This window comes from Meleagris gallopavo, chromosome 6 (assembly GCF_000146605.3).
Source record: "Meleagris gallopavo isolate NT-WF06-2002-E0010 breed Aviagen turkey brand Nicholas breeding stock chromosome 6, Turkey_5.1, whole genome shotgun sequence".
Classification (NCBI taxonomy): Eukaryota; Metazoa; Chordata; class Aves; order Galliformes; family Phasianidae; genus Meleagris; species Meleagris gallopavo.
The window spans coordinates 44,060,699-44,071,799 of NC_015016.2; the positions used below are offsets into that span (position 1 = coordinate 44,060,699).

The 11,101-nt window shown below is 41.2% G+C and overlaps 1 protein-coding gene and 1 long non-coding RNA gene across 2 annotated transcripts in view; one reads left to right on the forward strand and one right to left on the reverse strand.

The window, feature by feature from the left end:
• Positions 1-11,101, forward strand: part of ARPP21 (cAMP regulated phosphoprotein 21) — a 185,815-nt gene that overhangs the window by 43,347 nt on the left and 131,367 nt on the right. The gene's annotated exons all lie outside the window — the stretch shown is intronic.
• LOC109368315 lies at positions 95-4,909 on the reverse strand. Its single transcript, XR_002116243.2, has 3 exons — positions 4,256-4,909; positions 3,661-3,841; positions 95-329 (listed from the first exon to the last, which is right to left on the reverse strand). It is a non-coding gene; the product is annotated as an uncharacterized LOC109368315 (long non-coding RNA).

Sequence of the window (11,101 nt, forward strand, 5' to 3'; positions counted from 1 at the left end):
CAGGGAAAATCTGATCTGGTTTATTTTTGGCTTTTTTTTTCCTGAAGTATTCTGATTTGTGTAGAAGCGCTCTGTCTGTGATAAATACTAACTGCTTTATAAATCAAAATGAATAATTTATTGTTTGTGCTTTTTAGAAACTGTGTTGATCGATACCAAACATTTCAGAAGAATACGTACAGATGATATTATTGGCAACCGAGATTGCTGCTGTGATCAATGTAAAATCCTTGTCGTCTTCAATGAGGCTATTTTCAGACGAGGACGTAGGATGCTTTATTTTTGCAGACGGCCATTATGTAAACTTTCAGTGATGTATAGTCCTTTACCTAGAATTACAATAGCCACAGGAAAGAAAGAAGAAACAGGTGTGAAGGATAATCAGTGGCATCGGGAAATGGGTCGAATTGCTCAAAGTTATGCACTAAATTAAAGGCAGAATCAGGATGAGAGCCTTGATATTTGAAGGCAAGGCGTAACTCTTGCTTAATGATGTTGCTTCACATGCAGCTTTCGCAGGTGATGCATGGCTCATCTTTCTTGAGCTGTGGAGATCTCATAGCATGTAACAACAAAATCAATTGCAAGAGCAAGCTGCAGCAGATTACTCCTCACTGCCACTAATTACTTCTTGTAGTGGCATCTCACCTTTCTCTCCGCCATGTCCCTGTGAGTATATAGCATTTCTCTCTCTGTCATTTACAGGTGAGCTATGAAGCTCTCAGAACAATCAGAGAAGAGATGAGACAAAAGGAAGTTCCACGCTTCACATGACCATCAAATCAGTATATCACAAGCTCCCCTGTAGAGTCACAGATATGTAACAAGGCTCCTGCCCATCATGCCTATCTCACTTTCAAACTGTTTAATAACCCTCTTCTTCTTCATAAGGAATCTCAGAAGATCTGCATCTAATTCCTTTTCAAGAGAATGTTGTGATGGAAGCATATTTAACTGTCTTAAACAGAATTTCCAAGCATAACAGTTACAATAAACAAAATTACTGTGGATAACTATGTAGTATAAGGTTAATGCCATGTAAGGTACACTTGTGTTTTACCTGTCATACTATATGGCCTGTAAGCTTGCTCTGCCTTAGAAGTAAGCATTAGGATTGTAACCTCAAACCCTTATACTACTTGTAAAGCTGCAACTAATTTTAACTCTTCTGACATAATTATCAACCCTTCTCTAGTGGTCTTTATATCTTTGTACGAGGATTGGCTCAGCTGGTTTATTATGTTTGTATCTTGCTCTGTGATGTCTCATTTCTTCTTTCAAGTGCTGTTAACAGTGAAGTACATCAAGCAGTCCAAGGACTCCATCATTTTCTTTAGAGTACAATTATTTCTAGATAATACTGGCAAATGCATTCCAGAGGAATGTGTCTAAGAGAAAAACTATCTTACATGGAGAGATGTTCACTGAGGTTCATTATCCAATTGTATTTCAAGGAAGATCATCTACCATGTAAACTATCAACAAGTAAAACAGAAATTAAGGTCACGAACCAATCTTTCAAGAGCATCTTAGGCTTTTCTTACCCTATTCAAAGGTTTTTTTTGTGTACGTGCATTCAGTTGACTCTCAATTGTTCTGACATTTCTTGATGGGCACAGAAATATGATCAATATAATCAGGCCCCTTGTGAAAGCCTAATAGGCTCTGCCCAAAATGTCACACATGTCTGAATGTAAAAGACAAGATAGTATTAAAGAGAATGGAAGGATGGATTTCTCATTCCTTTAAGGCGATGGTGGTTGTTGTTATTGTTTTAAACTGCAAGACATCCTCTGATATTAGAGAGTTTCAGAATTTACATAACTCAAATTCTGATAAGTAGCAGCCTTGGAATGTGATGTTAACTGAAGATAGCAGGATTATCATACAGTCTACTCTTTGAGCCATGAATTAGGCCCTCGGAAACTTTCTTTTTAAGTTTGCTCTGTAGGACCGCATAGTTGCCATGAGGTGTTTGAAAGCAGACCAAGGTAGGGTGTCACCTCGCAAAGGCCACTCCATTATACTGAACCTTCAGGGAATTATTTATTTTAATTTGCTCCTAGATTTTTCCGTGATACTGGCAAGTGATTAGAAATTTACAGTATTAAAAAAAAAAAGAAGCTCAAGGAGCTTTTTTTCACAACAAACCCAATTTTCTTTCTTCTTTCTCTGTTACATCAGAGGTAGGAATTAATATAAAAGTAATACATAAGTAAACGGCTTTGGCAAGTCAATCTTCCTCATTACTAAGTGTCCCCTTGCTGGGTGTCAGTGAGTGTGCCATTTATACGTAGCCAGGCATTGATTCAGTCAGGACAGGACAGGATGTGCTTTAGTCCCAACTGAGACTATACTCATATTCGAATTATGTGTATATTTGCATAGATATTGGCTCTCTTCTTTACTAACAGGAGAGAGGCATAAAGGAAACTCCCCTTGGGTTGGCAGGAAATAACTTTTTCATATGCACAGGTACTCGATAATCTTAAGGTCAAGTTTCCAGCAAGCAAATGGGATGGGAATAGCTATACTTTAATTAACCCATTTTTTTCCCCTTGGCTGACAGCAAATTTAAATTTGTCTGCAAGAATCCAATTGCTGTTGGCAGTACAGGCACTGAGACACGTGCAGCTTGTGCAGGCACTGGTACAGGCTGCGGTCTAAGTACTGAGCTCTGAATTTCATTGCTGGGCTGCTCGGTGCCCCCCCAGTGTCTTTCAAAGTCTTCTAGGCTCTGGTTTATTCTATTACCTTTGTCAGTGTAAAGTGCAGTAATTTATATTTGTCACAACTGCCCTTCATTTGGTGTGGAGCAACCTTGGGCTTTTGTCTTGTCTTTTTTATCAGTGAAGGAGTCCAATATTTTAAATAATTAAAAACACATAAATAGTTGATCTTGGCGATACAGCGTATAACCGTCAGATGTCTTATGTGAAAGCCACGTGTTTTTACTTCTACTGTCTCACTTACTTGAACCAGATTAAGAAACTGTTGTCATGAAAAGTTAAAGATGATAATAATAGGCATTATTATCCTGTTTACTACATGTCGCTAATATAGAGAGATTTAGATTTCTCCTGAGGAATGGTTTGATGTATATTTGTTTTCAGTTAAATTGATTTAAAGAGAAAGCTACTCTATTTGTCTCTCTATTTGCTTTCACCGAGGAGGGAATAAAAGTTGCATACTTACTCCCCTTTGCTACAACACCACAGGAGAGGCCTGGATTGTGCCTCATAAAGAGACCAGGAAGCTGGGTAATTAATCACGAGCTTTTATGTAATAGAAAGTTTAAAATTCATTAGCTTTATATCGGAGTGTTATGAGGGAGAACATGTTGTGAATGAGAGGGAGAGCCTTATAATTAAGGAAGTGTGTAAATAATAATGAAAGTCATTAGTGCCATTCAGTTTGTAAGAATGTCATAATGTAATCGGAGCATTAAAGTGAAATTTGCAATGACAAACATTAACGATACAAAAGAGAGAAAATGTGGTTATCTTTAGTTTGACAGCTAATGTCAGCTTTCTTGCAAGGCCCAGATGGCGCACAGGAAAATGTTATGAACAGCTTTATTTTAACATTTTTATGATGTGATATTTGGGAACACAATGTCACAAACACACAAGGAAGGTTGCATTTGTGAACCAATAGTACCTTGCAAAGGATGGAATCCAGCGCTGAGTGACTGAAGCAATAGACAGGGAGTCCTGTCACTGATGCAGGGTGGTTGTTGCAAGAAATGTGAGGTGCAATGTAGCATGGTATTACAAAGTTGTTAAGTTTTCTGTCTGTCTCGTTCCTTCCCTCTGGATGTGCACTTTGAATCTTTCTTTCCCTTTGGAGGAAAAAAAAAAAAGGGGGAGGGAAGAAAGGAAGAAAATGATTTAACAATTATGCTGGAAATTATATGATTCTAAAATAGTACCATGTTCTGCTCTTTCAATGAAGGGACTTTCTACAGTATTGCACACTGCAAAGGCTATAATTTCAGGGCGTGAAATAATGTAGATTCCAAACAAAGGAAAATTTAAATATGTCTAGAGGATAAGGCAAGATACAGCAAGAAGAAGGCAGCCAGAGAAAATCTAGGGGAACTGTATTTCAGACCAATGACTGAGAAATAACTATGCTTAAAACTCCAGTGCAAGACCTCAAAGTACTGAAAGCTTAAGTGTCTCTCTAGCATTCAGTCTGTGCCAGTGTTTCGTGTGCCTCTACTCACTTTGTGACGAACGGACCTAATATTTACCTAAGCAGCAATACATTCCTTAGTGTGTGTTTTCGGCAGCAGATGAACCTGTGTAAAAGTTGGTTCAGAGCGTTTGAGAGAAACATTGCAAATTGCTAAATTGATGGCAGCCAAACTCGTATTCTGCTCGGAGTGCTTGGAGCACTGGCCCTGTGAAGCTGGGGTAGGTGAAGCTGGAGAGGTGAAGGTGTTCTAGAAAGCAACGTGCTCTGCTCACAGGTACGGGGCACATTCTAAGGCTGTTACAGCACTCAGCCTGGGGAGCTAAGAGCCCACGAAGAGGCCGGTGAACATAGCAACTCCCATGCTTTATCACATGGATTTCAGAAACTCCTCAGTGGGATTGTAACCCAGAGGTCCTTGAAAACACTCAGAGCTCCAAATCAGATGACGAAGGCCCCATTTTTGCTAGTTTTATCGCAACTGACAGACCTAGAGAGGTTGTTAAAATGACACATAGCAGGAATTCTTCCCGTTCCTAATTCTTCCCTGTTTGCTATAGGGCTACTGCCTCTGTTGGAGGCTTTGGATATGAATGTCCTAAGCAGAGTCATGCTGACTATGAGCATTATGGTTACATCTGTGCCTTTCTTGGTCATTTTTACTAAGTACAAAGAAGATTAATGTGCTGTTGGTACGTGAGGTATAAAAAAAGAGGCAGTCCTACATTGCCTCCAGTAGTCTGTAAAGTGCTGGTTTGGGCAAGCGTGATTTAAACAAAGAGCCTACGCTTTTCTATTTGCTTCTCATTTTTTAAACTTCAAGTTGCTTCTGTTTGGCACATCTGCACACTGTTTTGCACATAAAGCATGACGTGGCCTTGAAGAGAGCAACTACTTTTCGTCATGTGGATTGTGATGGAAACCTCTCTGTCAGAGAAATACGTTACACTCCTCACTCCCTCTGTTGCTGAGGGTCTCCTCATCTCCTCTTGTGCCAAAATCGTGACCGCTGTTTGAACTTTGCTGCCTGTTGTTTGCTGCTGCTTTTCCTGAGCAGGTTAATCAAGCTGTGTGAGGGTGGGTAAAGAAAGATGGTCATAATTTTAAAGAATGAGAACTGACTTTCTTTTCCTTACATTCTGAGGATTTCCATATCATAAATCTCTGTGTAGAGGACAGATCTGGAGAATTTGTTTGTTTGTGCCATGGCAGGTTCCTCCTTGTTTAGGTATGTTGTATTTTTTGTAGTTTTCTCTTTCAATTAATACTGCTACAGTAGTGTTTTAAGATGTGACTATTCATGGTACCAGCAGCCACATCTTGAAGTCATCATGCTATTTTTACCTCTTTATACTCAAATATTATTTCTACCAACTTGAGAGTAACTTTACATAAGCCAAACCTTCTTCTAAAAGCATACTGCAAAGTGAGGATCCTAAAACAGCAACGATTTCCAAACCTCTTCAACGAGATGTGCTGGACTCCTTCACTTTGTGTATGGTCCTGAGTCAGCAATCCAGGCTTGCAGCTGCTGAGGTGGGAGCAGCTGGACAGACGTCAAAGCCAGTGACTGGGAGGTCCCCAGTTGATTTGCTCTGTACAATAGCTGGTGCAGTCCCAGGATTAATGTATGAATATATTCTGTTCGTTAGAAGCTGGTAATGTAGCTTTCTGACAAATGTGAGCCTGAGAGCATACTGCGGTAATGCAGGGTGGGCTGCACAAAAACAACACACCCAACTTACAAAGATGTCAAAGCTGGGATCCTTGCTAGAAGTTCTCATGGGAGATATTAAACAGGATTCTTAAAAAAACAAACAAAAAAAGAAAAAAATTGAAGAATATCAACCTACTGGTGTATTACTAAATTACGTGTCAAAATATCTGCAAGGTAGGTCTAGGTCTAGTGGGAGCCTTTTCTGAAGATGTGCCATTCAAAACATGCATTTCAGAGAATATTAGATGTTTCTAGAAGCAGAAGTTAAGAGGGCAACGTGTTCAGAGGGATTTTAAAGAGAGAAATTGAGTCCTCCGGGTTACAGGAACTGTTTGGCACAACAGTTCATGTTTTCTTCACCTCCAGATAATTCACCAGTTTCAGTCTCCAGGTTTTCCTATCATACCTGATCTACACAGTGGCACTGCCTGTTTAATGGGCAGTACATTGGGTTACATCTATTTGCCCTGATCAAAACGCAGAACAAAGAACTGGTGAACATTACCAAGACTGACAATGTGAAATAGCTGAAAAAAACACTTCACAAAATACCTCTGTATGATTGTTCTCTGACTACTTACAGCTCGTATGATCATCTCTAAAACATATTTGGCATTACTTCTGAGTGATAAAATAAGCCTATAGTCCTAAAACCATGCTTTGCTGCTATTCTTAATATTGTTGTGGCAGAATTTCTAGAAGGTAAATGAGGATTCCTCTCTTAAAATTGCTTTTTTCCTCTCTCTGTAATTTCCTAGATCCACTGTTCAGCCAGGAACCCCTTTGGTCTCCTGGCTTCCTTTCTGCCAGGATACTTAAGGACAGATGACTTAGTTTTAGTGATGGTTTAGCAGAGAGAGAGGCCATGTACTTTTGGAAGCCTAAACTACTTGTATGTGATTGTGGTAGCTGAAAATTGTCACCAAAGTTTGTCTGCTCTCTAGATGCTGGGAGAAAATCTATACTCTCGTGCTTTGCTTTAGAGAAAGGGCTGCAGTAATGACTTTTCTTGGTGAAATCTTGAAGGGAAATTGCTTTGTGCTGGAAGAGTTCTGATAGTTATGGCTCCTATGCTGATGACTGTAAGTACTCCCTGGAGATGTTTGTCCTAAGCTTCCTTAGAGCCACTCATACTTGTGATCCAAGCAGTTCCTGGGCTCTTAGGTGACCCTGAACCATCAGATTATTAAAGCTCATAAATCATAGTGAAAGATCTTGGAATTTCCTCAGCTTGATTACTCCCCTACAGTACATCTAATCTAAGTAAGTAGTGCACATTGCCCACGATAAGTCACAGATCACAAGATAACTAGCTTGCTGCATTCCCTGCCTAGGACTTCTCTTTTCTCACAAGTTTCTTGCTGCTCCATTCAAACACTACAGCTCACGGCATTCACCAGCTGATTTTCTCTTCTTATTGCTTTCATTCACTCGCCACTGTACATCCTGCCCCTCTACTCAAACATGCATACTGCATATATACATTATAAAGAAAAAAAAACAACATGATGCTTAGTTCCTACATCAGAGATGTGCCTTCACCCAGAACAACTGAGAACAACCCCCTGACTGAATTATTTAACCCGTCAAACTTCTTTAAATGTTGTTGGCAGTGTGTCTGAGTGATAATACCAGGTGAGCCCTCTGTATGGCCTGTGACTTACTGTTGAGCATCCTTCGCAAGCTGCCAGCCACCATTTAATTCATAAAGCAGTCCACTGTCCCTCCGACAGTGACCTGAAAGCCCTCAGTCCTCCTGCCTATAAGCATAAAGGAAGCAAAAAGCTTGTACAGGAGTACCCATTTACACCAATGGTAGCTCAAGGCTACAGTTCAAATTCCTGTTCATTTTCCTCTGCAAGTCACAGCTGAGAAAGAATTGCAGTTTCTGGTCTTGGAAGGGATCAGAAGACACTTTTTTTTTTTTTTGTGGTGTATGTGGTGAGGAACTTTATACTGGAATATCCTTTTCAAGATATATAGATATGGTACATCAAACATTTTGAGATTTCTAAAAGAAACTAAGAGGGGATTTGAAATGTCAAACACAAAGAAACGATGCGTTCCTTTTAGTGGGGAAAAAAATATCTTCCTCAGCCCCTCTAGCAACAGATTATATTTTTAAAGGGTTGTTCATTGATCTTCCTCCAAAGACAGAGTCTTAGATTTAGGTACATGATCTTAATCCTAATGAAGTCCATTGCAAAATTCTCACAGACTTCAGTGGGAAAAGTATAAAGCTTCATTTTTTCTTTGTCAAATCTGAAATACTATTCAAGTTGTACACAAATTGCTTGGTTAATTTTCCTTTACTTGTGGTGTTGTCACTGGAATAAATATTTCAGCTCTCCCTCAGAAGTGTCTGAGAACTAGAGTGATTTAGCTATATTTACATTTTGTAGAGAGCTGTTTTAAATAGAAGTGCAGTATTTTTAAGTCCATCTGCAAATTACGCATGATTAATTTGTTTGTAACACGTAGGACATAAAAACGGAGGGGGGAAAAAAAGCTTTAAAACAAACTGCTAAGGCTGATCTCTTTTGCAGAAGATAATGATAAAATACATCAACAGTTAGGTTATTATACTGCAGTGCCTTAATCTGAATCATTGCATAACTCCAAAACACCAGAGACCGCACAGTAGTTTTCTTTCACTGAAAAATGACTAGAGGAAGAAGAAATGTGCAACCAGTCATGCAAGCTTTTATTAAGAAACACTGCATGCCTTCTATTACAGGAGTCTCCTGTGGCTGCAGAACTGCATGAATTCCTGTATGTTTCTCCGACATCATATACCTGCAATCTGATTCTGGTTTTGAAAGCCCACTAATGTTTTCTTGATTTCTAAGTGAAACTGAGTGAATGTAGTTACAAAGTGTCCTCACACTGAAGAAGTATTATAATCTGCTGTGATGTTTCACAAATGTCTCAAGTTTTGTGCTGCCTGGTGGAATTTTGTGTATGTACAGTGAAAGCATGTGCTGCAGGTTAACTGCTTCATTCCAAAAAATACTTGGAGAAGTACTATGTGACAGAGTTTATAAAATTTTCACCCTGTTTAAACACCTAGCTCCTGCTGACTTCCATGAAGCTTAAATGGACAGTTATCCCTATGCATGCCTACCAATCAGCACAAACGGCAGCAAACCATTGCCATGGTTTCCCATTTCTTAGAGACTGTGATTATGCAGTGGCTGTGATTTTGTGATTTTTCTTTCTGCACAAAATAGTCCAAAAGAGGGGAAGCAAGATGCATGCCCTGTTGGAATCACAGAATGGCTTGAGTTGAAAGGGACCTTAAAGGCTACCCAGTTCCAAAACACCACCATGGGCAGGGCTGCCAACCACAGATCAGGCTGCCCAGGGCCCCATCCAAACCTGGCCTTAAGTACTTCCACGGATGGATTGGGACTGGTTCCTAAAAGATCTGGGGTGACTTCTCAACAAAGGGAGGCAATGTCACCTCCTCACAGGTGCTGTGCCTGATGCTGCTTGCCATTCGGAGTTGAAATAGTAGCTAGGATGAGGGTTATTTATTTATATATTTCCCATTCCTCTTTTGTTGTTGCTGAAGCTGGCATCTTTCAGTATTTGGTAGCTTGCCCCAAACATCCTGCCACACGGGAGAAAGGGGAGTGAACTGCCAGGATTACAGTTTGGATGAATTTTCATCTATTTTCAGAGCTGACATATAGCTTCAGTGCTTCCCACTGCAAGGGCACTCCAGGATCTAAACTGTGGGAGAGAAGCTGTGGGTACGTTGGCAGCCTAGTGAATGGGGCAAGGCTGTGAAGTATCCCCTTAACCCCCTTTGCAGGCTGGTTGAAGTCTATATTGAATGAGTACCTTTCACATCCTGCTGCAGCCTGAGATCTCTCCAGCTTTGCTGGTAGGCTGCTTAGGATGATGTGCAGCAGCCAAGTGAGGTCCTCTGCATTTCAGCGCATCTTCAACACAGCTTTGATAGCCATGAACTTTAGCTGAAAAAACACTTCATAGCCAAGAATGGGTCCTGCCCCAGTCACCAGCTATTGCAAGCTTCTGTGTAATGCCGTTTTATAGCCTTTCTGTCACTCTTCTTGCCATCAGGTGCAACTTGTAGCACGTCGCAGGGGGAGATGTTAAACAATGAAATCAAGAGCAGATGGAGCCATGTGTGTGCATCATAGGAGTCAGCCACATCAGGAGGTGCATTAGCACATGGGTCTTGGTGTCCTTGGCTGAATGCCTGTGATCACTGGAGGCGTGCACCAGGACTCTGCTAATGCTCTCCCCAGTATGGTTCGGTGCTCACTGTATTCTTCCAGCCCAACCCTGTTCAATGGTCCTTGGTGATGGCAGGTGCACACTTATAAGGGGAAGGAGGGATTCCAGGGGTGCTGGGATAATACCCACTAAACCAACCCCCTACACACACACACACCTGTGTACTTGTCTACACTCGACTGAGTTCTGCAGTCAGTAAGTGCAGATAACTCTGTTCGGAAACAGGGAATTGTTGAAAGCATGTAATAAAAAGAGTGCATTTTTCACAGCGTATTTTAAATTAGAATTATCTATCTGTGGGAGTCGGGCTATTCGTATCGCTGCAGACAGAAAGGATGACTGTATTTTCTAGCACCTCGTTGAGTTACGCTGATGGACTGTTTATTTTTCATCTGTAGGATTGCTAATTGCAGCCGGTGCCAACGCTGCTGCCCCTTTCGGGTGACTGTGGTGGAGGGCACTGTAGAGACGCACGGCTATTCACAGAGCGTGCACTTCCAGCAGCTCAACTGCTGGATCCGCTCTGATTGATCTACGGCAATTACATTTGGTGCTGCACTGCTATAATTTCACTGCGCGTTAATAGCCACCTAGCGCAGAGGTAAAGGCCCTTTCCTCTCCCGGTGCAGAAGGAATGCCTGGATTTATTCAGCCGAGTAAAATGAGCTGTGATTTTCGGAGCAGATGGCAGAGGTTTTGTGTGTTGGAAAAGCGTTTGCCGGTGCAGCGCCGTTTCTCTACACCCTGACGGGTGTGCGGGAGGCTCCTGGAGAAGTCCCATCCTCGGGTTTTGGCAGGGGGAGGGGAAGAGATGGGGATCATGTGCCCCATTTTGAGTGGCTCATCTGCTACCACCCAAACTCTGCTGCAGTCGCCCCCCCTCCCTTTAGCAGCTCGGCTCAGCACTGCAGGCGCTGTCAG